The following is a 5,535-nucleotide window of genomic DNA, read 5'->3' on the forward strand; positions in this document are numbered from 1 at the left end:
GACAAGGGATAATGGTTTTAAAGTAAAGGAGGGTGGATTCAGACTAGGTATAAGAAGAAATTTTTTACAATGAGGGTAGTGAAACACTGGCACAGGTTGCCCAGAGAGGTGGTAGGTGCCCCATCCCTGGAAATCCCAAGGTCAGGTTGGATGGGGGTCTGAGCAACCTGATCTGGTTGAAGATGTCCCTGCTCATTACAGGGGGGTTGGACTAGATGACTTTCAAAGGTCGCTTCCAACCCAAACCATTCTATGATTCTACGATTCTATGACGTACACTTGGTAGAGGAGGATCAGGTCAGGGAATACTTAAGCAAACTGGACGTATATAAGTCCATGGGCCCTGATGGGATGCATCCACTAGTGCTGAGGGAGCTGGCTGATGTCATTGTGAAGTGACTCTTGATAAACTTTGAACAGTTATGGTGACTGGATGAGGTAGCTGAGAACTGGAGGAAAGCAAATGTCAATTCTGTCTTAAAAGGGTAAAAAGGAGGACCCAGGGAACCACAGTCCAGTCAGCCTTACCTTGAACGCTGGAAAGGTGGTGGAACAACTGACCCTGGAAACCATTTTCAGGCACATGAATGACAAGGTGAACAGAAGCAGTCAACATGGCTTTACCAAAGGGAAGTCATGCTTGATCAGCCTGATAAACTTCTCTGATGAAGGGACTGGCCTGGTAGATGAGGAGAGAGCAGTGGACACTATCAACCTGGACTTCAGTAAGGCCTTTGACACTGTCTGCCACTAGAATCTCCATAGACAAGCTGTTGATGTACGAGCTGGATGAGCAGACTGTGAGCTAGACTGAAAACTGGCTGAATGGCTGGGGCCACAGGGTGGTGATCACTTGTGTGACATCTCATTCAAGGTCAGTAACTAGCAGTGTGCCGCAGGGGTCAATACTGGATCCAAACCTGTTCAGCATCTCCTTAATGATCTGGATGATGGGGCAGAGTATACCCTCAGCAAGTTTGTTGGTAACACCAAACTGGGAGGAGTGGCTGATACATTAGACGGTCATGCTGTCATCCAGAGGGACCTTGACAGGCTGGAGAAATGGGCTGATGGGAACCTCATGAAGTTCAACAAGGAGAAATGCAAAGTCCTGCACATGGGGAGGAACAACCCCAGGCACCAACATATGCTGGGGGCCACTCAGCTGGCAAGCAGCTTCGAAAAAAGAACCTGGGGGTCCTGGGGCACACCGAGTTGAACAGGAGCCAGTGATGTGCCCTTGTGGAAAAGAAGGTTAATGGTATCTTGGGCTGCATTAGACAAAATATTGCCAGCAGGTCGAGCGAGGTGATCCTTCCCCTCTCCTCAGCACTGGTGAGACATCTGGAGTGCTGTGTCCAGTTCTGGGCTCCCCAGTATGGGACGTGGACATGCTGGAGAGAGTCCAATGAAGGGTCACAAACATGACTCTGGGGCTGGAGCATGAGTCCTAGGAGGAAAGGCTGAGAGAGCTGGGACAGTTTAGCCTAGAAAAGAGAAGTTTCAGGGTGGATCTTCTCAATGTATATAAATACCTGAAGGGACCGTGCAAAAAGGATGGAGCCAGTCTCTTTTCAGTGGTGGCCAGTGACAGGACCAGAGGCAATGGGCACAAACTGAAACACAGGAGGTTCCCTCTGAACATCAGGAAATACTTTTTCACTGTCAGGGTGACTGAGCACAGTCACAGGTTGCCCAGGGAGGCTGTGGATTCTCCCTTGTTGGAAATATTAAAAAATTATCTGGATGTGGTCCTGGGAAGCCTGCAATAACTTCCAGAGGTCCCTTCCAACCTCAACCAATCTGTGATTTTGGTATTCTGTGCTTTACTAGGGTTTATTGAATTTGATGTGCTTCATGCTATCTTGAATTCTTATAAGGTAGCAATGAAAGTCAGAGTATTCAGGCATTTGAGATAGGTTGTCCCAAAGAAAAAGCACGTTTGTAATTAACCTTTCAATTTTTTTTTTTTTTAATCTATACTTGAAATTTACCAACAGTTCTGATCAATGAGTGGTGTTGGTCTTAAAAATTATCTAGCAACCAAAATTAGTTGCTACATAGAGTATCATCTCAGTTAATACACAGTATCAGCCCCTTTAGAGGAAGTAATAAGTTTCTAAAGTGTTATTAAAACCAAAGTTCAGTTTGTGGTAAAAATGATGAAAACTTAGAGACCTTATAGTTACAGCTTTGATTTAACAATCTGTATGTGTACTTTCAACCTACAGCACATGGGACTATAGCCTCTCTAAGGAAAAGCTAACAGGGAGATTTAGGTATTCAGTACTAATTTCTGGAAAAAACTTTTAATATTTTCTGACAGAGGTCAGAATAGGGTGATTTAATAGTCACTCTTTTTTAAGCTCTATATATTTATGACTCAAGGTTTTCTGACTTTCTGTAATGTGCTATGTTGATCTTTGTATACACAAAAACTGTCACATAAAAGACATCTAGTTGGACAACTCTTAATGAAGGGTTGAGCTTTGATTTATTTTATGCAGTGGTAAATTGTAAATAATACTAATGACTTTTGGGACTGAAATGAGATTGATTCAAGCTATTTTCTTCAAATCAATGTTAATTACAATATAACAATGTACTTAATACTTACAGGTATATATCCATCAGAAAATGGAATATTTATCAATTGACAGAGGTTCAAAAAATTGCCAGGTGAATTCACCTTTTGTAGCATAAAACTAAATTAAGCATTTCGTACCAATGAAAATCTAGCAAAAGCAAAAAAAATTGTATTTTTTAGGAAAAGATTTCACATAAAATTCCCTCTTTTATATATTCCCATCTTCCTCACAGCTGATGAAAACATTCAGAATTAGAGGACTGCAATTCTACTATTTGCCAAGATGATGTAAGTTACCTTTCCAAATGTGCTAAGTCAGCATGAGGAATATTACACCTCACATTGAGGTTTAGAATGTGTTAGTGAAACATTTAAAGTTACTTCCAATAGTGCCAGAATTATTATAAGCTGGGGAAAAAAAAAAAATCCAGTGCTACCATTGCTTGCACATTTTTGAGTTACTTTATACATATTTAGAGAAGTAATTTTTGTTGTCCTGGTCAAGAATGGTAGGTAATGTATGATTATGTGATGAATCACTATCAAAATGTGTTACACAACATATTAATACAGGTGACAGCTATCTACAGCAAATAAGAAACATGGGGAAAAAATGGTGAAACTCTCAAATGTCCCTTTTGCTAATAGACAACCCGATTTCAAGGTACTAACACAAAGATCTGAGGTGTAAAACAAGTAATAATGCCTCTGTAATATATGTATATTCAAAGCAAGCTACAAGGTTTCATCTTCTAAGACCTTGCTGCACAATGCACAGTAACCCCTATCATGTACTGCAAAGTGCTTGTCATGCAGGTAAATCTGCCATTTCTCTTGGATCTAAGATTTCAAGTGAGCTTCACCAAGAGATACTTTTGTCCTATTATCTAGCTTATTTTTTTCTTGCATTATTATAAATTCATTAGGATATATTATTAAGTATTTTTACAACACCAACAATGAGGCTAGCATCTAATACTTTAAATATGATCCCTACCCAGGAGTTCTTTATTTCTAAATACTAAGTAGATATAAAAGAGGACAAATGATGACAGGGAAGGATTAAGATGGAAGAACAGCATTTAAATGAAACTAAAATTTAACAAAACTACAAATACAACATTTTATTGATAAGTTTTCCATTTAAGTTTTAATAAGGTTTAAATTAATATAGTTACATTAAATATTTGTACAAAGCATAATTTGGCTACCTTGCATGGGATTCATCTCACTTATCTTTAAACATAATAACTGAGGTGTCTAACTGAGCTACTTACTGTAGGCACCTCCAACATAGTCATTTCCTGAAAGTGATTAATTGGACCTATCATGGATATCTAATTAAGCATGAGAAGAATCATCCTCTGGGGATGCCTACATCTTTCTCCAAAGGGAGCCTTGGCTATTTAACTCACATACAAACATTTATCTTTGAGGTACTTAGGGAAGGGATAATAAATTCCAGCAGACTGCATTCTGCATATATGATATGTGAACAGGAACTCGTAAGCTTAATTTTTTTCCAACAATAGCTTTCAACAGCTACTGACCATTTCCTTACTACCTGTTCCCTTCATAACTATTTTATTTCTCTTTGTCTCCTTCATTTTGAGTAAGTTTTCATGACAATCCCAAAATATTTCATCATTTGGTGTTTATATCAAGAAATTATTTCCAGAGGTGGTGTTTACTTAACACGCGAAAGTAATCCCACCAACATTTCAGTTGTTTGTATGTGTGGTTTTCCTCATCTTTATTTCAACTCCTGCAGCATTTCGGTAGCCAAAACTCAGAAATGCACCCACTACTCTTGTAGTGGTTTCAACAGTGCTCATAGAGATTATGACATGCTTTTCCTGTATGTGCAGCCTAAGCTTGGGTGGTCTTTTTGTGCCTTCCTATTACATTGCAAGCTCAATATCTAATTTACTATCTACTATCCATCATCCCTAGATATTTTTCAGCATTACAGCTTTCCAAGGCTCTCCCTCCCTTTGAATTGCATTTGAGAATACTTTCTCCAAGATGTATTATTTTACATCTTCTATTCTGAACCACATTTCATTATTTCTCAGATGTTTCTAACTTCCCTGCATGTTTCATCTGTATTATCTTGTTTCTTTCACTCTTGCAATCCCTAATGTATGACCATACACATTTGAAATTATCGGGTAAGTTTAAGCAGAAACATAAAAATGTCTTTGATTACATCTTGCTGTTGTCATGATTAAAATGAGCCATATTGCAGGCTCATGATACAATGATATCCCTGCCCATGGACTAAGCTGCTGTTTTTTTCTTTTACATAGTTTCAGGTGTATAACTTCCATTTTCTTTGGAGAAGATCTAGTATGATTAATTTAGATATGTGATTTAGATGCCAGAACACCTACATTCTACGATCTTAACTCTGACAAATGTGAGTGTGACCCAAATTGCTTCTTCAAAAATAAGTAACAATGGCAAAAGAATATCTGAAGGTCTCCAGAGCATTACAGGTCAAATTCTGAAAAGAATTTGCTTTTTTGTCATTAATGTCCTTGAAGCCTTCAGTCAATGGCATAACTCTGACCCTACAAAGGACTTAGACAAGAATTACAATTTTGGTTTTGTGCAAAAAAATTAATGAGGTAGCATCTCTTTATCGGAAATATGGTACAAAATTAAATGATTTCGAAGATTATGAAATGTTAGGAGACTGCTCATATGCTATCTCCTAATACTAAGGCACTTTATGACAGAGGGACAAAACCTTTTCATTAGTATAACATTTGAATAAAAATTTGTATTTCTAGTATATAATCAACTAAGGTCTCTGCAGCTGGACATGGCTCTCTGTCTTCCAAATCAATCCCAGTCTTCATCTTTCAACTCACTACCAGTTCTGCAGCTTTCTCACATAAATTTTTATTTATTATTCCTCTGGCTATTTTACAGCGACAATGTGC

The sequence above is a fragment of the Haliaeetus leucocephalus genome, unplaced genomic scaffold (assembly GCF_000737465.1).
Source record: "Haliaeetus leucocephalus isolate CR32 unplaced genomic scaffold, Haliaeetus_leucocephalus-4.0 Scaffold462, whole genome shotgun sequence".
Taxonomy (NCBI): Eukaryota; Metazoa; Chordata; class Aves; order Accipitriformes; family Accipitridae; genus Haliaeetus; species Haliaeetus leucocephalus.